Here is a 24,740-nt window from a genome sequence, read left to right on the forward strand (position 1 = left end):
TATGTGAACGGATTGAGAACGAATTCGATAATAATAGATAATAGCAACCTAGTTCTAAACAGACTCGTTAAGATAATGCTCGCAAAGTTAATATCTCCATTGTTATCTTTACTTAAACCCGAGGAATATAGTCGTCCATTCATTTTGTATTTAAACGTAATTGTTGTTATGTTGTCTTCTTATCTGCATGCGTTTCTAAGGGAAAGTAAAGCCCGTTTGAAATACCAAAACAAACTAATGCTGAGTTTAGCCGATCAAGTGTAATTGATAAGCACAAAAGTGTTTAAGGTAATCCGAAGTATCTTCACGACAAGTGTAATTAGCAAATATGAGAGGAGATTAGAGACGGCTGGAGCGGCGGGCGTCATTATAAGGGTATAAGGTATAAGGTAAGCCGTTACGTCGCGTGTGCCACGTTAAATACCTCACATATTGTTAGATATTAAAAAGGAATGGAGTTTCTCATTTAAAAAATAAATGAAAAAATCTAGTCTTCTTATTTTATAATATGTTTTATGTCAATATGGGCACGGTTTGGTTGGGTAGTTAATAAGAGGTCTGTTATCTGTTGGTGGTGATAACCTGAACTTGGTTTATAATAAACCATAGAGAATTTTAATTTAATTTTTACAGAAGTTCTAGTCTCACGAAAGAACATTTCACTTAATCAGAATAGTGGAATAGGCGTAAGTAAGTAATCTAATAATTTTTTTCATAAAGGAATCTCACCTAATAACGTGAGCAATTTAATGTTGTGTCCATTAATTCCAATTCTTATTTATTTTAAAAACAAAAAAAGGCGACTCAACTGCTTCCCCATACAGCATTAAAGGCATTTGATCCCTGACTTTTAATGCTTCACCCCGGCATTAAAATTATGTGTATATTTGTATCACGCTAGCGATTGTAGGGCCTCAATGACTGTCCACTGTCCAGCCTGTGTGCCGGCCGGGGAATCGAACACCGCCTGCAAGGTCTTCACCAATATGTCAATGATAATTATTTATTTTGAATCCATATCAACTAATTTAGGACGTTAATTATGTAATTTCTACAACCCAATCTTTTTCTAACAAATGTCTACAACAACTATTAAATATACCTATTTAAGATCAATCAGATCAAATATTATGAAAATAGAATTCACTTTGATTCATATTTTTTTAAATAACAATCAGCCTCTGGCGTTAATTACTCGGAACCTGATATCATTCATTAGAAGATACCCAAATTATTGCGCCGAACGAAATTCTTAATTATATCTCTTGAATTTCTAAGCAAAGTGTTGCCTTGAGCATCACCAGGGCAGCAAAATGATATGTTTGTAAACAGCGCAAAATTTTACCGTTAAATGTTAATTATACTTCGTAATAACAGCTGGCCGGTGAGATAAAGGTCTAATTGGTAAAATTAATTCTTCAGCACATATCAGTGAAAGATTTTATGATTGCACGCAACGGTAACATAAATTTTACAGTTCATAAACTTACGTTAAACGTTGGATAATGTGTTAAAAGAGGAGCTCATCGCCCTTCCAATTAGGTAGATAATTACGGTGTTCTGTTCGGAGTTATTAATTTAATAAGTAGGGGAGGTCGGGTGACGCGTCAGGTGCGTCGATGGCGCGTGTCGTTCTGTGCATGTTATGACAGCATTGACGTCTGATCCCTTGTTTCATGTTCCAAAATAAACAAGTCATAATCTTTAATTCCTCCATCTTTCCGGGTTTAAATTCAATTCATAAGACATCTATATAGCTAGCTACCATAACATTTTAATTCTGCCAATATTATATACTTGGGAAATTGCTGGAAACTTATCCTTTAGTAGACAGCAGTTCATGTAAGCGTGTAAGACACAACCAAGACTTCTTTCATAAAAATTTAATTCTCTAATTCACCCCACAGGGAGCGCTCGGAGTGCGAGTAATTACTGTAAAAGGTCTTAAGCATGAATGTTATGACGGTGTTTATGAAAAGTGTACAGAAATAGGTATAATGAACCATTCAAGCCTCCTTTTAGGAACTTGAATGCTCACCACACAATAAATTTTAGGAAGGAAAGATCTTTTATGAGTTTTCGTAACGCCGGCGCTGTATTATAAAGTCAAAGGAATTTTTTAACAAAGTCAGTCAAAGTAAATACAAGTAAAGAGTAACTATAACTGTGCTACCATGCTGATATATTATATATTTTATTTTTATTGCAGCGTTCTTTTAAAACTTTGAAAAAAAATTTACTGCTTTTAAATCGTAATCTTTTTAGCTTACATACGACGGGCCTTAACATTTGACATGATGATAATTCGAAGGAAAGAAGTCGAATTTAATAGCGAGTTAAATGATACGTGCCCTGATTGGAAAATGTATGCTTATTCAGGTCGAGGAGCCCTCCCTCCCAACCCTCCGCACGGCTGATTTGAAATGAATGGTAATAATGGCCGAGAATCCCGCTCGCATCGTTTTGTATGATTATTCCAGATTAATTATTTGTCGGAATTTTGTTGGCTAATTTTTCGGAATGGGATTTTTCCGCTTTGACTGACGTTTTAATTCCAACTCCACTTGGGGTTACATCTTTGAATATCATATATTTATAAACTCTTACATGTTACTGATCAATATTGAATACACGCATTGTTTATAGAACAGATTGGAAAATATACATTGGCATAAAAAAAGACCGTTTTCCTTTTGTTTAGATTTGTATTTTTCATTTATGTATCGAATGTAATGATATTATAATATCGCAATGAATATAAAAACGTCTATCTGAAGGACTTAGCTATTGAATCACGTCACAACGGTCCCGAGGGCCGGCTGTTGATGCGAATATCAAATCGCTGCCACCCCAGACTCTATAACATACAATCCATTAGACGACATGGGAAAGCGGCACCTATGTCGATCATGTGCCATTCACCGCCTGTCAAAACTATGAAACGATACTTTATTATTTAAGACAGACGAACAGCACACAAAAATATCTCATTAACGGACCTACTGTCTTCATTTGGCGGCTGTGTGCTTTGTTCCCGAGACGCCGGTGAAAATAATTTTTATTGGAAAGGTCAAAAGCAGATTTTTGTTTGGCAAGTAATTGGCATTCGTAGTCTCGACTGGACTCTCCCAAGGGGCCTGAGCTGGCGCATTCTGACGACTGAACTAAGTAGAAAGATAGAACAGAATTAAGCGGGCCAATTATCCCGTATTGGATTTATTGGTAATCTCTGCACGAATGGGCGCGAGGGTGCGAATCGAACCAACTTTTGATGATGCCTACATCGCTATTATGAACAAAGTTCTTGCAATTTTTATGTCGGCTGATTTATTGTTTATCGTTTGTTTGTCTGGCCCTTGAATGGTACTTCCTGATAAGAAAACGTTATACAGCTATTCGTTAAGGAAAAATACAGCCATGAAGTTAAGATTTGTAAACAATAGAATATGAATGTTAATTGGTTTTAAGCTCATAAATTATTAAGAACATTTAGAACAAGTATTTAGAATAAAATCCAAATTAAAGAAAGTAAAATCCTATTAAATATATTAAACTCAGTGCCAAATAAACAAAGTAATATTTCGTATTCAATGATATCCATAAATAATTTAGAAAAACGAGGGGTCAATCTTTAATAAATATCGACAATCGAAATTTTATTGCGTCCACCCCATCCCAGCTGACCTACTATCGACTTTGTATCTTAGCCTGCCATAAGGGAGGGTCATCGCGAGATTTATAAGTTCAGATCTCGGTGACAAAGCGCCAAAACTATGAAAAGCGACGTTCGGCTCATTCCGAGATATTCCTTTCATGTCCAATATTGACTTATCCGTACTATCTTTTATTTGTTATCATAAATTTGAGCAATACGCTTCTCTTTATTTATGGACGAGTATAACGATATCAATATTCAATACAATATAGGTACTAGATATAGCTTAAATAAAATTATTTTTAATTACCTTTTAATTGATTACCTACTCAAGCAGATTTCGATTGAGATGTAATTTAGTGAAAAGGTTAGGTAAAGTAAAGTAAGGTAGGTTGAATCTTTTGTAATAATTTGAAATCGCAATAGTCAATCAATTAATGAAAGAAGAATGAAAAACTATAAACACAAATTCAAGTCCTGTAAGAAGCAGTCGCTTTTTTTATTATTTGATATAAAAATATGTAAAAATACGTTTGGAAAACCCATATCAAGCAATGATATTTTATGTATAGATACGTTATATACTCACAATATATCCAAAAAAAATGCTTCATATGCAGTGTCAGGCACACACAAATACAACTTTCATTTTACTTAATTTATTACATTGACAGACTGTATAAGAGAGATGGCTCTAATAAAATGATTAAACAAAAAAGACAAAGATAGTTTGTCACTTCCGCGCAGGTGTAAGCAAAAGTCATAAGAATTCGCCAATTAAATATAAATAAACAAATAGTTGCCATGGTAATTGGCATAGACTAACGACACAGAAGGTTCAATGTTATAGAATATAGATGTTAAGGTTTCCTGCACAAGTAAATAAATGTTACAATTTCATTTACTATTTTATGATTTTTATGATGTCGTATTACAATGAAAAAAAAATTTTTTTTGGAGATATAACTGTATTACTAGCTGTGGTGTTCGTTTTCGGTCATCATCATTTCACCCGATAAACACCCACTGCTGAGCATACTGCATAATCCTCCTTATAGAACTCCATAAGAACCGATCTTACGCTATTCGTTTCAATGCAGTTCCCGAAACCCGTACAAGGTCATCACTCCAACTTGTAGGATAATTATAATAATAGTGGTGCCTAGATGAAAAAAAGGATGAAATAAAAGAAAGGATGAAGTATAAGCCTTTTTTATCTAAAACACAAATAAAATTTATGTTCAATAGCTATTTACAGAAAAGCAAATAGCATTTTTCGTCAGTAGCGATAATCTTTTCTTTAATGTTTACGTATATTCAACATCATTTTATTTTTATTTATCATTTTATTATTGCAAACAAACATTTTTGCCATCACGGTTTCATTGTTTATAATAAATAGCTATATTTGTTAATTATATGCACTGGATGTAAACTGTGGATTTAAATATAAAAATAATCAAGTATTTACCAAAATCGAAATTAATAAAATAACCGTTCTATTTTCAATAATCGTATCTACATGATAATCTTTGAACACAGTGTACGCTAGCTTTGTCACACTAGTGATTGAAGCAATGTTTTATCCCTTTCATTATTTCAATACACGTGTCAAGCAAGTGTCATTCATAAAGAATTGTAAATTGTTATTTTTACTCTTAAACTGTAATAATTTAATATATTTTGCTGTGATAATATGATATTCCTTTATCTTTTATTTTTTTGCACGAATACGTGCACTTTCTGAACACACAGGAAGGCATTTTTGACAACTTTAATGTACCTATCGGCATATACGCTCACTGGGACCGGTGACAATCTGACTGATTGCATTGGTCCCAAATAGGACCAATTCACGGAATCAGTTTTGGTGCGTTGATGACGTATCTACCTCTTGTTTCTATATATAATATCATTGATATCAAGTGTCCGTATTTTAGTTTGTCTAAAACGTCGAACGTGACAAACAAAATTGATATATTGACATAAAAGCATATTTATGTTCTCTTTATATTGGTAAAAAAATCTCAGTGATACGTCATAGCCGTCAGTCGCTTACTGCCTCCTGGGTATTGTATAAAAAGTTTTGCGACTCCACATGAAGGGAATTTAGTTAGGAGAAAGGACCAAATGCGTGACGAAAAGCTGTGCACTATAAAAATACATTAGAATGAGAATAATTTTATCAGGAAACTGCTTTTTTGCAACTATGTATTCCTCATACATAGTTGCTAGAACTAAATTTAAAAAAAACTATAATATCCTATCCGATAAATAATAGCCCATATTTACATATTAAACGCATCTTATATATTTGTAGCCTCCATACAATATTCTGAAAGGTATAAAGATTAATATTATATGAGAAGGAAAGTTATTTCCCTAATGCTGCCATTAAGTATAATATATTGATAATTATTTCAGCAAGTACCGATAAATATTCAGCGCACATATTGCTTGTAGATTTTATTCACGAAAATATACCAAATTGGTATAAAAATTAGTGGGTTTATTCTAATGAAAGAATTTTCTCAATCTTCTTTCTTTGTAATCTTTTTTGAGTTCACAATCAAGTTGGGATCATTGATCATTATCAGAGGTTAGTTGGCATTCAATAGTCTGACTTAAAAGATCTGAATGATGATAAAACATTGCAAATATTTTAATCGGTTTTAATATTTGAATTTTAATTGATTATTTTTAATGTCATTATTTTTTGTATATTTATTGATTTTTATAATATTTCAAATTATGCAGTGCTATTTTGTGGTGCTATTGTTTCGTTTCCAAGAACGACAGCCGTGGTCGTAGTTGCGTTTTGGTCAATTGGAATGGCATTTTCTGATATAGAAGAATTATCAGTATTAGTGGAATTATTATCAAGCTTTACATTCTCTAACTCAGTGCCCCCAGTCAAGACCTGTGTGGCATTCGTTTTTCCCGCTTGAGTGTTATTTGATGAAAAATTGTCTGTTGCATTTCCATGAAAATCTTCAATATCACTCTGTCCAACATCAGGATAAGTACCGGATGTTTTTTCTTCGGTTTTCTGTTTTTGTGCCCATATTGGTATTTTTGTTGTTGGTGCTCCTAATTTCCATTTCTGTTCTTGTCCTGGTACAAATGCACTGTACTTAGCTTTTTCTTTGTTAACGTAACAGGTGCAGTAACAATTTCGATCCGCATAAGCTATATCATAATGAAAATCTAAACACTTTTGGATGCAAAGATATGCTTTTTCAAAATCGTTACACTCTGACGTTCGGTGAAATCCATAACGCAATATTGCCTTCTTCCTTGTACCTAAACAAAAAAATATTAATCGTTAAAGGAAAAATTAATGAACAATTGTCAGGGAAATCATACTATAGCCTTTAACATAGCAACATATTACATACCATTCTCCGTTTTTTCCACCATTGCCAAATCATCTGGCGAGAATGCTGAAATAAAGAATTTTAAAGTGAAACTTTTATTACATCGTCTCAAACTTTTTGGTCTGTGTAGCGCATGTCGCGTGTATCGCGGCTGCCGAGTAGGTATACCTACTCAGCAGCCGACCGTCACGCGACATGCGCTACACAAAGCAGTGTTCGGAATCGTTCGAACAGTTTCACTTTTACCGTGGTTTCATAAAACCACACAACATTTTTTTTTATAATTGCTTCGTTTAATAAAATAATAACATCTTAATTTATGTATTCAAACGAATCTCACCTATAGTACTATCATACACACACAATGAAATGGGTTGTAATATCAGAAAAATAAATAAACATAATTCCATTATTCCTTGCCAATTTTAGCTGTTTCGAGTTTAAGTTTTGCAAGGTGTCATTCATTTAATATAATCCCACAAATAATCATTATTACACTATCAAAATGAGCGATAAACTTTATTGCCTGTTCATTAAAATTTGTAATTTCAATTAATGAGCTATAAAATATGAAATGCACCTTCATTTAAGGCACTTGATTATTGATATAAAAATATGAAGTGTTGGTATGAGGTGAAAAGAAGAGATAGTGGTTGTAGAGATAGATATCAATATGATAAAACGGTTTTTACAAGAAACCATAATTAATTATAATTAATTGAATGCCATTTTTATTGTAATGTCCTTTATTGATACACGATTACTCGTGTACAATCGTTTGTACACAAAGGTTTTCCAAGTGTGATAGTGACCTTTATAGATTTTGTATGATTGTAATTATTATATTTGAATAAGATATACGTATTATTAACTAATAGATATATCAAAAAAATTATATCTAACGGAGATAAAAAGCCTATCAAAACTTTGAATTAAAGCTTTTGAGTTAGGTAAAAGCTTTTTATAATACAAGAATGGCAAAAATAAAAATTAAATAATATTTTTCAAATATTTTATTACATTAAGAAGTTATTTATGTTTTATCACTTGCAATTGTTGTGGCATTTCCAGAATCCGTACCGTTTCCACTTTTATCTCCATCGAGTGGAGTTGTGATAGATAAACCATCATCTCGAGTAACATCTGTATCATTTAGCCCCTTATCTGTTGAGTTTCGTGAACCATGGGTGGTCATATCCTCATTGGATGACAGACTTTCAGGCGGGAATAGAGTTCCGACAACCTGATATAACTGAGGTTCATACGTTTTGGGTATCTTTCTCGTGGTCCCATTTGTTCGCCACATAAAGAAAGGCAATATAGTGGAAGTCTTCATTTCGTGACAACTGCATTTGCAGGTGTAGCTTAAACGGAATATTTTGTAACCGACACTTTTACATGCAGTCATACATTTGAAAGTCTTCACGTAATCCCCACATCTATTATAAAAACTTAATCCGTAATGTTTTCGCAAATCTTCATATTCTAAATTATCTACAATATTGAAATGTTGAATTATTTATAAGGAAAATATATGTACTAAGCTTCACTAAAATACCAATTATATATACCTTCTCGACAATTTATAGTTACACAGATTGAAATCAAGAAAAATACTTTCATATTAGTATCGAATGCACTCTTGAAACGGAAGTTGTTTTAAAAAATAATAATTTTATTAATTTGTTGCAAATAACGCAGGTGTCATAATTACAAATACATTCGTGTTAATGGATTTTTTTATAGATCTCTTAAACATCCATTTAAAATACGCTATAACATTAAACCAGTATATTGCTGACATCACACCGTATCTTTAGCAATAAATTAAAACGCTGAATTTATGTTGTTCGATGCATTAAAATTTTATTTGGAAAATTTTGATAAGAAAAATTTTTATAGTAATAATTTGATAATATGTATGCATGCTTGGGCAATATATTCATAGTGGATAACGTGAATGTCATGTTTTGCTTTCTAAAAAGGTATAAGCCACGTTTTCTGATCTGCACCTATCTAACGACTAATTAATAAATCAAGAATGTGATAATGGCCGTGCACATGGGTCTCGAACTAAATTTCTCAGAATGGACCTCTCTATGGCCACCCAAATGATGATTTCATTATCTGTATGATTTTGATTGATGCATCAAAAGAAGTTCAGCAGTCGGATTCCCTTCATAACGGACATATTTGCTTTGTTTATTACTCGGAACTAATTGATCGGCGGCGCCATAGTTTTTCAGCGATCTGTTTCGATTTGAGAATTTAGAACGTTACGATACATTTATGCATATAAATGCGTTTTGTTCGATGCAATTTTTTATCTGCAATATGGACGGAACGTTTGAATTGAACAGAATCGTTTGACAGAATCGTATTACAATTTATCATTTAGATTTTCGTCATTCACAGTGTGGACGTTGTAAAACCATCGTAAAGTTTGGTTGTTTATGTGTGAAAAGGCAATAAAAAGGTTACAAGAGAAAGACGAAATGTCCAGAAGCCAAGTGACAGGTCCCCTCGGTTTACGCCAACTACGGTACAAATTGCGATATTAAGCACAGAACGTGATGAAAGAACACAAACTGAATATAAATTAGGGAGGAGCAGCGCCATAATCAATATAAACGATGCTAAAGAAGATTAGAAAAATCCCGTAAGGAAACAAATTTGCAACACCGAACGATTTACGGATATTTGCGCAAGTTATAACGACGAAATTAAATTTTATTTTTAACATTTTTACAATTTTTACACGGTGATTTATATATTATTTACTAAGTATATACCTAATGATCGGGCATTACAAACTTTCTTTGTGCGTGCTTTTTGTGAAGATACTTTTAAGGAGCAATTTCCTTGTAAAAAGATATAATGTCGCCTATCATTTACAGTTCTTTATAACCAAATAATGTGATGAGAAAAATTAATTGGTCGAACCAAGTAGGCTTACCTACTCGTAAACTATACGAATCAATAAGAATTTGCGTTCTGGTATGGCAAATAATTGTTATTATTTTAACTAAGTACTTTACACGCCATGTCCCTATCATAATGTGATATTATTAAACAAAGGAAGTGAGACGTAGGAAAATTCTTACTAATCCAGCTGAGGAGCCCATTTCTATAGATAATGAGTTTAATACCACTATTTACGACGCACTCCTTGTAATTTAATTTGTTTCTGGTACATTAATATTACTTAAACTCCAACGGATCGAGCGGGAAAATAAAAGGTGTTAATTCAATTTGCCTTTCGGTATAGAAGCCTTAATTGTTCGTTTATTGAACTCTTTATACATATTACAGCTTTTCATAGAATCCCTGTGAACAGTGTACTTAGTAATAAAATCTAATCATAGTTGCCGTCTGCTTCAATACAATACATGCAATGCTTCTGATTAATGACTCTCGAAATGAGTTAAAACAACAGATATAACGTTTTTTATGTTTGTTATGTTTACATAAAGATTCTTTGTGTGGGGTGTTTTATGGTTTTCTGTTCAACCGATTTGTGTACGCATGAAAATAGATTACAACCAGTTTTTCTTGTTATTAGTCGTTATAAATCATTGCACATCCGTAGAGATCAATCCTTAAACAAGATCAGACGATCTTAACTAGCTTGAATATTGTTTATCAAAATGGATGTCCGCTGGCATATTTGCAACTTTTTTTAACCCACCAAATAGTATTATACATACTGTTTTTCATTAGGTATGTTGTTGTATAGAATTAGAGCTATGGATTTGTGTGCAGAAGTAGATAAGTTACTACTTACTAATCATACAATTTCATTTACTTATGAATGTTTGGAATGTTGAATATATTGAAAACTATTAAATTTTTCGTTGTAGAGGCAATTCTACCGATTTCCCATGAAGAATACACAAAAATAACATCTACAAATGAATCAAATATTAACCAATAACCAATAAGAGGCTCGCTCCGGATTATGCTATTATCCCCAAATATATCAATCGACTAAAACAGCATAATTAATCATTATTTTTACATTAGCTCGATCAAAGGCGCTGAATATGAAGCATTTATCACTATGACAAGTCGACTGCTACCTATTTACCCGGCAGCCCCCCCCATCTACCCTGAACCTACCAATCCAAGTTAATGCTCTGAATTCAAATCTTCCGTATCGCATTAATCCGGCCGAGGGTCGTGCCGTAATAAATTCCGTATTATACGCACGACACGCGTATTAAAATAAACATATAAACATGTTACACCCCCGCGAAGTACAGTTGCCGACAAAATGTATTCATAACAACAATTTTTTTAATTATAATCAATCTTGCGGATGTTTAAACTTACTTTGTACAAAATTTTACCTTATTTGATCAAACGCACTTTGCGCAAAAAATTATAATCTGTAAATAATCTTAAGAGCTTTTTACTGGTCTTTTTGTAGTTTTTTTATTTTATTTTTAGACTAGATATAATAATTTCTAGCCTCAATAAGAATACGTTTTAGTCAAATAATGCATAGCTTAAAACATCATTTCTAAAATCACAATAAAAAAATAAAAATAAAACAGCAAAACAATATCATAATTCATAACTACAATAAAACTTCTACATAAAAAATATCCATATATGAAAGCACTTGTTTACGTGACTGTACGCTTCATGCTCTGAGATGGCATTTTATTATAACAATAGGTGAGTCCCAACGGAGGCAGGAGGCTGGGGTGCAAGTGTATAATTTACATGACACATTGTCGCCGAGTGCACTCACTCTCGTTACATCAATTATATTGCACGCCTGCGAATTAATATACTGCCGTGACGTTTGCAATAAAATATTATGGGGTGAAGGAATTGCTTGTTTAGTCTCAAGGTATCGGTCTTCTCCGGGTACAGCTGATATTCTAGAATCTAGATCTTTGTAAACAACATAATAAATAATAACAATATAATCAAATTTTCTTATAATTTTACACAATGTCTTACAAGATGGATATAGTTAGGTAAAAGCTACTACCATAGACATAATAATAACAAGATAGTTAAAAGACGTCAATCCAACAGTCTGAACTAAAATACTTAAAAAATAATTATGAAAGATATTGTTGTTAATAGTTATTACACGAACAACAAATCTAACTATCAACAGAAGACACTACAGAAAAAGTTATTTAAAAGATAAAAAGTTAAAGTAAGAAAGCTAAAAATACAAAAATTAATTAAAAATGAGTTTATTTGTTTGTTTGGAGATCCTATCAAAGCGGAGCACTCTAAAAGGCGTTTAATTGTGAAGCAATCCCAAATCGCGCTTATAATTTATGATAACGGAGACGTCCCTAGCGAAACATCGTTTTGTAGATAGGTATCTATCAAATTACGGCCACCTTCCCCTTCATAGCGCCTATTGTTGCCTAACACGGAAAATATTCATTTGAATATTTACTTAACATGGATAATATTTTAATCTTCCCCTTTGAATTATACATTTTCCAACGGAGACAATTTCACGCCCGTTTCATTGTATTGTCGTAACGTTCTCCTTAAATACAATCTATTATATTTCTCGTGTCAGTGAAAAATACATTAATAGAGTTCAATTTTGCATGCAAGCCGGGGCAATATCAATTTAACAAGATATTCCTTTTGTTAATATTCGCACACGCTTTATCAAATTCTCCAGCGGGGGTGACAATAAGCCGCTGTAAGTACTCACTCTAACATATGGATAAAAGCTTTCATTTCACTCTTAGCTCTTTCGAGTGTGATATAGAATTCGATAATACGCATAAGTAATTACGAGAGATACATTTATTTATTTAGCTCTTATATGATACATTTTAACATTTGATCAGTACTTTTTTTTTGTTGAACAATATTTTAATTGAGGTATCGACTTATTTTAAAAATATACCGTATTGGTGCGTATTTTTTTTAAGCTTAAAGCTCTTTTTCTACACCACATCAATTGAAAATTATCCCTGGATATTCATTAGTTAATACGCGTTCAATCTATTTTTAATAAATTTTCCCATCACTTTGAAGCAATTATCTTATAAATCGTTATATATTTCTCTTAATTATACATAAATTATAAAAACTCATTGCAAAAACATAAAATTCTTTAATTCAGAAATACTTTTATTTACAATATCGATAAAACAGTAATTTATGAACAGCCCAGTACGTACAAACTCGAGCTAACAAATTGATTTATCCTCATACAGTCTTCGCGCTAAAACGCCTTTGTTGTGTCAAATTATATCATAATTCCATTGTGAAAACTGTTAAATGTCTTCTCGACGCCCTCCTCACAAAAAATAACTGGCACGGGGTCCTGCCCTCCTCAGTTTAATAACATAATAGCACAATTCCCTCGCCGCATGATTCAATTTGGATTTCCTCCAGCCTCCCTTGTGCAGCCTAAAAAATGACAACTTCATTATATTCTACGCGCTCCCGAGGGCGACTTGTTTGCTAGAAGGATTATAATGATTAATACCGTAAAATATTAATACCCATCACACCCGCGCTGCACACTTGCAATCTGTTAAAAGCTTATTGAAATTTTAAGCCACGTCTTTGTTAGCGACAAATTGTCATCTGCGTATAAAATGCATCATTCAGATTAGCAATTTTAATTTTGCATCTTTTTGACGTAAGGCGATTTTAAAATATTACATTATTTGCCTATACATGCATAACGATTTTAACGATCATACGGCTTATAGGACTGAGAAGCAATTGACCAAAAATACTAGAATATATGCATAGTGTACATATGTATTATAAAAATGAAAAATGTATCATAGTAACAACTCCTTACAGATCTTTGTCTGCGCAGAATAAAAACTTCATCTCGTTCCCCGAGGAATTTAATTTGGAGTAATGGAAGTGTTATATTGACTTAACAGGCCAGAAGCTCCCCTCGCAGTTACAGTTATTAAAATGGAGAAATTTATTATTAGCATTTCACTGTTACACTATTTACATTTTAATTTTATTTGTTCTGTGATTCCATTAGTCACAATCTGGTGCATTAATACAATAATGTGGACAATAAACTGCCGTTCGAGCGTGTTAGGAAATTAATTTTGCTTTATTCGTGTTTTAATTTTAGAGGATGCATTTAATTAAATTATTCCTCTCTTTATAGCCTGTTTATGGAACTTTATATTGATAGTATTAACTTTATGTTTATACAAAGTGAAATGAAATGATAGATTCTTCTTTTTTTTTCTGATAGATTCCTGAACGAAGTTGTTTCGTGCTAAGTTATAGAGCTGAAACTTGACATTTCAAAATTGTTCGGTATTTAAAAGCACCGTAATCATATTATTAAGAGTAATTAAGTAATATTTTTTCGTAAAAGTCACACATACCAATCACAATGTTACAGAAAAGAAGTTATAAAGTAGGTGTAGTTCTCGAGTAAAGAGAGAGAATGTGGCACGCACTTGCTTCTTCTTTTCTGAAAGATCCACGGAACTTCGAACTTAGGTACAAGAGACTCAAAAAATGACATGTCAAATCTGTTTCATATTTAAAATAACCATTGTCATATTAATAATAAACAGTAATTAAACATTTTTTGTGTAAAAGTCACACATAGAACAAATTACAAAGTTACAGAAAGGGTGCAATAAAATAGGTGTAGCTGTTCTCGTAACGAGAAATGCGACACGCACTTGCTGCGCGACCCTGAGTATATCATTTATGTGTAGTCCTTTTGTCGCCTAAATTATATTTACAGAAGTGAGCAGACAATTTCACGCTCTCTTCCCGCGCCCCCAATGTGGACTCTAATCAACATGTCGATGACATAATGTGGATACGATTTCATTAAAAATAATAATGAATATAAAGCGAAAAATCTGTTCCGATTTTTTGATCGTACCAATGAAAAATCTATGCCAAAAATACTTGTGAATATGCATGCTCAAGATATTTTAAATATTCAATTAATACCTAGTTAAGCATGCAATTGCAGAAAATTGATTATCATTATTAATCAGAACGTATTAAAACATGCCGTTTATGAAATTCAAGGAAATTTTCTATCACAGTCGCTTCATCATCATTACATAGTGAAGTTTTCATCTTACCGCCTCATTTTATACAAAAATTCTTACTTAATTACAACCACTTACTATTAAGTAGATCATTACTGTCAAACTAGTTTTCTGATGAACTCTATAAACGTAAGCAGGCATATATTCGAGAGATATGCACTATAAAATACCAACCAACCCAGTTTTGAATCTGTGGACAACTTTTCAAACTGCTCAGTTCATAATATTTGAATAACTTACATTCCGCTTTTTTTAAGCTAGTTTTAATTTTAATGACAACCACTTTTAACGATCATACGCTGTGGATTCTGGAATGATATTCGTTTTTTATATAATCTTAGATAAACTACATACCTACACCTTTCTTTTAGCACAATGAGCACCAAAAAAAATTCATAAATATTTCATGTAGGTACATTTTGTATGAAATACCTATTTATGAATTATACAGCCATTCCACATAATTCCATCACTCGGATCAATAGAAGGGTGAACACAGATGAGCATGAAAGATTGTCCACATGTTCGACGGACACCCCGCGATCCGCGGACCGCTCCCGCACCGTTATCTACCCGATGCATCAAATTATAACCTCCAGTCTCAAGGCTGTCCCTTCCGCTACATTATCTAATATGTCACTTCTTAGTCCTCGCGCCCCAGCAGATTTGTTTTGCCTGATCGTGGATGACTCCCATTTATCTTTAATCGCGTTATGATAATTTATCTAATTAATTTACATGTGTTTCTATCGTGTATGAAGAATCATTTGTACAAAAAGATATGACTATTTTAATAACTAAGTTCTAACTATATGACATAAGATACACAAATGCATTGCCAACTGTCACAGCACAGCAGAATGGACCCTCCTAAATAATCATATTTATAAATGTATGATTATTTATCTCTATATTATAGCAAATTCATGTTAATTTTGCCACTCGATTAAACTTCCCGTAGATTTATCGAGTTGATACGTCGCAAGCACCGAGAGCGCCGCGTGGCCTCTTCCTGAAATTGACAAGCAAATAAATTGCAAGATCAAAGCTCAGTACTTAGAAAAACATATCGCAGAAGGGGCGGTCCTACGTCATGTATGGAGACGATCGGAAACGGAAGTGACGACAGTCGGCGATAGGAAGAGATGCACGGCGCCGGGATAGCCCACTTCCTGAACGCTGCCTTCACTTATCCCAGCGGGGTGCGTAAATATTACCTTACTAATAGATTTTCGTTAAATAGGTCAACAATTACGCTTCTTCACTTTTATTTGATTGAATAAATAAACATAACGCTGTCGCTAAAGATCAAATACATAATGAACATTGCAGCTGTGTAATAATAGATGCTAACATATTCTATGTATTTAGCATGGATACAACTCAGATGGCGAAAAACAAATAACTTATATACTACTTTGATTTGTGTAAATTAATTATCTTCGCAAACAGTACAATGAAATGTGTAAAGTATACTGTTTATTACATGGAAATGTGTATGATATGAATCCAGACGTTAACTTAATCGGTTCCTTACTATAATTATCTAATAAAACCACAAAGGGAGTGAACAATAAGCGCCAGTTATCAGGAAATACAACTCATTTCCAAACATAATAGATGTTCCGTTGCGTGTTACACAAAATTAATTTATTCTGTGTCAATTATTTTTGGAGTTCCTTGTCGCAAGCTTTATAATATAAAAACGTTTGTTGTAGATTTTTTGTTTTAAATCAATCAATTCTATGGTATTTCACTTCACTCAAAATTCATATTACACACGCTACCGACACTTAAAAATTGCAAAATAAAATGTAGAGCTCCTTAATTACCTACCACATATTGAACGCAGAATTCTCTACATTTTTGCATATTTCCCTATATCTTTATGATTAACATTTCCTGAAATAAATATATATTTTGAAAACTTGCTTAAAAAAACAATGCAATCGTAATTGTAAATTTTTTGAATGCGGAACCCGCACTATGAATTGTTATTTCGTTCTTAACACCCTATTTCTTCTACTACATACCGTGCTCAAAACTTGTAAACAAACGACTCAAACTGTAATTAGTTTCACAAACTACAAATTGTACATTAAATAAGGCAATCAATTTCTGAACATACCTTTATACGGATAACATCAACATAATTAAAGAAGGCATACAAGCAATTCATTTTTTGATATGGTTTAATACGGAGTACAATGATATCTTTTTTATTAGAATTGATACATAATTAATGTGTATTATTGTTGTAGAGTATTATTTTGTTTATTAAAATGTTGTTGCAAAGTAGTAAGGCGAATACAAGTTGATATGAATATTTAAGAATCATAATTGGTGCGATGTCCAGTGTCCACCTTATGAATGAGACCATAAAACGAGATGATAATATTATATTTATTATTGTTGCTTATGCTTGTTTAAAGGTTGTTGAACTCTACCTTATGTTCCTTGGAAACTTATTTCAGGTAACGCTTCCTCAAAGGTGTATAGAGTATTCATTATTGTGAAAATATTATCTTTATCTGTATTATTAACTATATTCATCTTTATCTATCAACTATATTCATTCATTTATCATATTGCAGTTAATAACAAAGTTATTTTGAGATCATATCGTATTTCATAAATCTATGACTTCAACAAATCAACGTGCAAATTTTATAATTTATTGAATAACATTAACATGCATCGCTAGTTTAGGATTTTACACAACAATGAAGGTCCCGGTGTTTAATTCGAGATTATAGGGGAAGTGATGCAAATTGTACAATAAGTGCAATGAGCAGAACTGACAGACAAATGACTTAGATGGACGCCGTCGATCAAGCACCGCCAGCGGCTAATAGACGCATCTTTTAGTTATTTACCATTATTGCTTAACCAATCTCTACAATGAGACTAGGAATTTGAATTATCTTCCGATTATACCCATGATTTCAAACGTGTTGGTGCAAAAATATACATCCAGCTTGAATTTTTAAACTGCTGTGTTGAAAAATTCAAGCTGGATGTATAATGATGACTTGAAGAAAAACAAAAATTAAGTTTTTTAAGGTTACTAAATGATGTTTGGGTAAAAGTAGAGGTTAAACGCTATGTAGATATCGTAACTATAGCAATTATCTGTAATAATTCAACACGTTTAGGTAAAGAAATGCAAAATCAACTCGTTATTCGTAAAAGTCCTCATAGAGCTCAATAATTTAAACTTTAAATATTATGATTAAAGCGACTAAACCGCATAATCTGTGTTATTATCGCATTACATACAAAATTGCTTGTTGTATTCAATGCCTAGGCATTATCCGCACGACTCCACTATTGGCGTGTACTTAACAACGCTTCTCTGAATGACAAGTCTTCTAACAGTAATTGTATAGTCAATTGCCAACTTTGTGGTCTCATGCTTTTAATAAAATATTACGCTTTAATGAAAACTAATTCTTTATAAATTTCTCGGTTTGCCTCGTATATAAAGTTGAGCGTTATTAAAGCCGTTTAGTATGCTACAAATTATATATTGGGTTTATTATTGGTACAAAATATATTATGCAGTTACACCTAAACGTAAAAAACTACTTGAATTCAAATGTGAAACTTAAATTGATTTTGCAAGTTTAACTTCTTGTCTTTGAATTTTTTATTTGTTCAAAGAAACACTGCATAGCTTTTCAACACGGAAAAGTTTAAACAACCAACAAAATTAACTCGCTAGTAATCTAGATTAGTTTAAATAGCCCTAAAGAAATTATCGGTACGACCACAACAGCGCACGGCGATATTTTCAAATTGGCTTTTTATTTTCAGTGTAATGGAATTTAAATTGCTGCATAGGAAAGCTTCCTTTAAACAATTCCAGCCTCGTTTACTGTTAACTCTTTCTTAGTCACGACTGTTAATTATATTTATATATTGTTCGTGTCTATGGGGATTCATTAAAGTCAATTATTGGATAGAATCATTTGCAATTGAAGGTTTTTAGAGGCCGAATCAGGTTTTATCATCTACCTATTCCGAAGAAATTCCATTATTATTGTAGAGTATTACTATTTATTTATTTTAAGATCCACTAAGCATGGAATCAGGAATCTGTAAAGGTTTTATACTAAAAGGTAAATATAGATTATACATTCTCTCGAAAGAACATTTAACTTTACTTAGAAAGAACGAGTTTGCCACCATTATGATGTTTTAATAAATGAACTAAACTAATTTATGAGCTGGGGGGTTTCTTGGCGAGGTGGCTGGCTGGTGCAAGCAGCATGGTGGGTCGGTGGAGGCAGCTCAGCGCACAGCAGTGCACGCGCCGCGCAACCCAATGAGCGGGTGCCACATTGAAATTGCTAACCCGCGCCTGCCCGTATCAAATGTTGTTTTATAGCTAATTCCCAAATTCGGTTATGGCCTATAAACGATCGGCTGGAATAATTTAAATGCGAACCCGCCTGTATAATGTTCGTACTTTACTCCGAAATAAGGTATTTGTATGTGAAATGCGTTTTGAAATAGGATTATCTATCCACTTTTATTTCTATTCGGAAATTCCGCGACAAATTGGAATTTGTCATTGTTTAGACGTGATTCTATAATAAATTAGTGAACGCATTTACATAATAACGTATTGTAATACGTTATTATTGGCGAACTGATGGGAATACATGGTACAGTTAAATAATTATGATAATTTATAAAATTATACTGCTTTTCAAATGATCAAGTATTTCTTAAATATTTAATTTATCGCACAACTCATTTTGAACACGGAATGTTTTAAACTTACTTCACTCAGTTGTCATAAAAATGTGAAAGTCTTTGTAAAGCCACAAAGAACATGCTAAATACATTAGCCCGCCGCTAGTTCCCGCCCGTTGCACCTTTTTACAATTTAAAACGTTTTAATATAATAAACGACTGACTTCTAAAGGTTTTCTCTTGTTCCGAGCTAATTTCCAGACAGACATTTCCTTTCATTCAATATGAGCGATTGTTTATTGGCTGGCTCCGTTTTGCGAGACAATTGAACGTAATTACTTTAACGGGACTGGGTGTCATTGTAATACGGAAAATTCATTTCATAATATAATGAAAAAATTGGCATACATAAATAAAAGAGAGGAAATTGTTTTAAAAAATCGTGAAGTACTATCTACACGTATGTCTACAGGATTCAAAACAATCTATGTATTGAGCTCATCTTTCAGTGATATTTGGAATCTGGATCGTTCTAATGTAGAGTTTTGAATCCTGATGAAATCCCTCTTATGTAATCTAATATAAGAGGGGACCGTTTGAATTATTTAGTAACATATATATAAAGTAATAAGAAACGGTTTCGCAATGAAAAATCTATTTGTCGGATTATTAACAGCATTATCCGCTTACATCAGTCTAACGGTGTCCTTATGGACGAAATTTAATCACGATAAATCGAATGCCACCCGTTTATGAAGGCGAATGACTTAACATCTTTTTAATACGATTCACACGTTAGCGGTTATAGTTAGTTAAGTTTTTGTATCGACACATTTCACGGTACGATGTATTGGACTCTTATTATATGAAATGTGATGCCACATACCGCTTACTGATGAAATCTATTATTGTTGATCCACGGATCGATATTTAATCATCTCGCTACTTCGACATGGAGCAATGAAAAAGTTGCTCTTCGTTCCACTGTATTTATCGTGCACCTACTTTAAAACCGTCTTATTAATCGGCTACCTATTTGCGTATTTATTTATCTTCTCACTCTTTTTATTTAAGCAACCTAATGAGAAAACCAACCGGACCTAATCACCTCAATAATTACAGAGCACATCGGAATAATCTCTTAACAGAATATAAAGTATCCTGTATTTTACCTCGCACATGAGATCAAATAAGTGCAAAGTGCATACAAAATCGTGATGTGGTCTTTTAATCGGTTTCACGTTCGTTCCCGTGCTAGTTTTTGTATTTGAATTTCATTCGGTCTGCCAATCTGCTAGTTCCAATGGGTTCGTAGGTGTGAGCCAAGTGAAAATATGCTATAAGACAATAGTATAGAAGCTATGAATGAAGAGGAGAGGTGAGGCTTAAGTTTCATAGCTCGCGGCCAATACTGGAGTAATAAGATAAAGAGGCGGACGCATTTTGTTTTGCAGTAAGCTCACTCCAATTTACGCGGCGCAGGGGCTATTAGCATAAGTCCGGGCCGGGAGCGTGATGTGCGCGCGATGCGCGGCCGTGACGTCGCCGCTCGCCGCGCCGACCGAGCCGCCGCATGCTGTAATTGCGTCCGCGCAACACATTTGTTTAGTATTGTAAGCCGTGAAGATGCCATCGTACACCGACACTACACCCGACTCCTTCAAATTAGCGCGCTAAACGCTCCCGCTCACTTACCTTTTTTACGACGTACCTTTCATGGCAATAAACAAAATGATATCTACTGTGTAATGACTCGGAATGTTCTTAACAGTAGTTATCGTATCTCAATGGCTGCATTTATAAAATTTAGTATGTGACTTCTTTACCTACTTGAAATTTTTGTTAAAATCGACATTCATACGGTCATACCTACTTAAGAATCTTTCAAGATCTTTTTCAACTTACTAGCATCACTGCATAATAATTTTATAATAGGTAAATAACCTAAATGTAAATTCAATCAATTACATTTGTGATTTACTTGCTTATTTTACAAGTCCTTAAAATATGTAGCGAAATTATTGAAATAAAATTGTGAGAGGAAGCCAATTATAAAATTATGTTGATATTACTGCAATAATATGATATCCATCGATGAACGCTCTACGTAGGCATGATATCAAAAAACCATCCTGTCAAGTCCAATTAAAACACGTTTTCAAACCACACCAATAAAAGGAAAATTGAATATTATAAAAACATAAACAGCTACTTATAGCGATCATGTTTGGCCCTTTAATAATATGTAGATAAGAACAGCTTATACCGTGTAGTGAAAGGTTTCTAGGGCTGCAACAAGTTAATTAATTTAATAAATTATATGCTTAATAGATTAAAGATTTAATACTTATTTGTATTTTTGTAAACATATTTAAACTGCTAAAATTAAAGCTATATTTAAGCACAGTGAACTTCAAGGCTAGAAATCACTGGCCGATTTGAACTTGACAGTAGAAGATGGTAGAGCAGCGTAGACTCCTTTTGAAAATTTTTTTTTTTTTTAATTAATGTAAATAGTTTAAACGGTTTATGAAAGTGATTACCTGCGACTTTATCCCTGGGAAAAAACGCGGGGAACAGATAGTTATAAATATATCTAATAATAACAAAATGTAGAGTAACGTAGCCCTGCAGGCTGCGGCCCGCTGAGTAGCGGCGCACGCGCGGGCTCGCCTGCCGTCATTAGAATGTAGCATCTCGAACGATTTTCCTACTATAGACACGGTAATGATCGTAAAAACAACCGCGAAGGAAAAACGCACAGCATAAAAATATTGTATCCTTACTGCCTATATGCCACAGCCATTTCTGAAAATCATACGGAGCGAATAGCAAAAGCAAGTCGGTGCACATATTTTGCCTTACACAGCCGCTACTAACGAATGCATCGAGGATTTTAATGTCACTAATGTGATTCTCGCAATACATACATTAATCTTATTTATGCGAGCATAAATAAGTACAATTTTATGGAAGTAATTTAATTTTGCGCGGACAATGTTTAAATATTTGTCAATGAATTTTCAATAAAGTGCAAAGCAATGACCACAAATTAACAATCATCTCCACTGAAACCGAATTATGTTAATTATTTTTTGCCACTTTTGCCGTTAATAGGATCGTTAATTTTGAATCTGAATATTTGTTTTTCAAATATTTATGATAATGTTTCGAACGTAATCTTTGTATTTTATACAAAATACATTTTCTCATTTAACAATATAGCAACATGACATAAAATGATAATTCATATGTTATGTTTTCTTCTTATTATAATGAAATATTGTAGAGAACGAGTGTTTTCATAGATAGTATTCCCAACTGCATGGCTCACAAATCAATACTTTATTTTCTATTTACTACAATTTTAAATTATGAATACATTTAATAACCTACAATGATTCATGATGAAAATTTCCTGTGTTCTCCGTTAGCCCGTCCCGTTCTCGGCGGTTTGCAAGAAAAATGACAAAAAGCCGTCCATCAATGTACTGCCAAAGGAGGACGCGATCATTAGACCCGAGCCATAATCGCCGCATCCTGAATAGGTAGGTGGCAAAGCGTGCTCCGTGTACCCTCTGCTTCATACATTTCATAAACATTGGTTCATTCATCTCAAACAGTCACTTTTTATAGGAAACACAGGCTTATTAGATTGCTATCTTGTTATCCCTATTTCGATCGGTTAGCTTATGAATTTTAAAATACAATTATAATACTAATGTAACAAATTGTTTAATGTTATACACACAAACATAATACAGGAGTAGGAATTAAAAAATATAAAGTAAGAGATGTAACATTCATATCATGTTACAATGTACATACCATTCATAAACATGAATTGAGACCAAATATGAATTTGGTCAAAATTCATCTAGCAAAAAATGTAATTAATACATTAATAGCTCGTTTAACTTTATTCATATTGATAAAGTTAAACGAGTTATGAACGATACAGCAAATACAACCAACTACATAAAAATAATAGATACAATGTTATATGCAAATCGGTGTCATTGTCGAAGGGTATAGTGAAAATAAAATCTAATCAACTTCATAATGGAGTCACGACATGAAAGTTAACAGTCAAACATGTGTTAGTTGAGGTAAAATAATAATTAGGTAATCGTAAAAGTGGCGTGGGAGCGTGTGGGGTGGCCAGGGTACGGTCGGCATACAAATTGAAAGTGTCCGATCGATCGCTGGACTCTACTCTCACGGAACCGATTACCTTAAGACAATGGCCTACAAGCCTTGCATCTATTACCCTTTTTAAGCTTTAAACTGCCCGATGCCCTTTGTACGAAGAAAATGATATGGTCTGCTGGCTTTACTCGACAATTACAGTTTAAAATCGTAGTCTCCTTCATTTAATTCAATTTTATTCCTCCTTCATTGAGTGCACGTGCAACGATACTTAATCAATATATATATTAGTTTTTAGAAAATATTTAAATTCAAAATAAGTTAAACGGAGATAAGATAAGATTCTGTGTGATTAAATAATAAAATAGGTAGGTACCTTATTAAACAATGGATGATGACATTTTTGTATTCAACTAGGTATATTAAATTAACAATAGGTAATTGCGTTTCGAATATAATATGACAGAAACATAAAAAAATCTATTCCTCATGATAAATTTGTTATCGTAGTATTTTAGGGTTTTATCAATTGTGCAATAGTGGCTTGCAGCTTAGAACAATATGTAAACAATTATAGTGTCATTTGATATTCTGTCAACAATAAGTGCAATGGCGGTGCAGGACGAGACGGGGTGTTGGAAACAAACAAATGACGTACAGCGAAATGTACTCGCGCACCCCTTGCCGTTAAGCCCTATGCAAAATAAAACACTCGATTGACATCTCTTTGAAATTTATTAAAAATTCAAGCAGCTTAGACTTTAAATGGAGGGTTAAACGCTCAGGAGAAAGGATTACCGTATA

General features: G+C 33.1%; 1 long non-coding RNA gene across 7 annotated transcripts in view; it reads left to right on the forward strand.

The window, feature by feature from the left end:
• The window catches only part of LOC149910388 (uncharacterized), a 176,551-nt gene that overhangs the window by 137,001 nt on the left and 14,810 nt on the right, over positions 1 to 24,740 (forward strand). For 2 of the 7 annotated variants that reach the window (XR_016457828.1, XR_016457824.1), the window contains exon 3: positions 23,222 to 23,335. The exons of the other annotated variants lie outside the window; for them this stretch is intronic. This is a non-coding gene — a long non-coding RNA (uncharacterized LOC149910388). The remainder of the gene's footprint in view (positions 1 to 23,221; positions 23,336 to 24,740) is intronic. 7 annotated transcript variants of the gene reach the window in all.

The sequence above is a fragment of the Colias eurytheme genome, chromosome 2, assembly GCF_061535395.1.
Source record: "Colias eurytheme isolate Ceu_HAF_F1 chromosome 2, ilColEury1 Martin Lab GWU primary, whole genome shotgun sequence".
Lineage (NCBI taxonomy): Eukaryota > Metazoa > Arthropoda > Insecta > Lepidoptera > Pieridae > Colias > Colias eurytheme.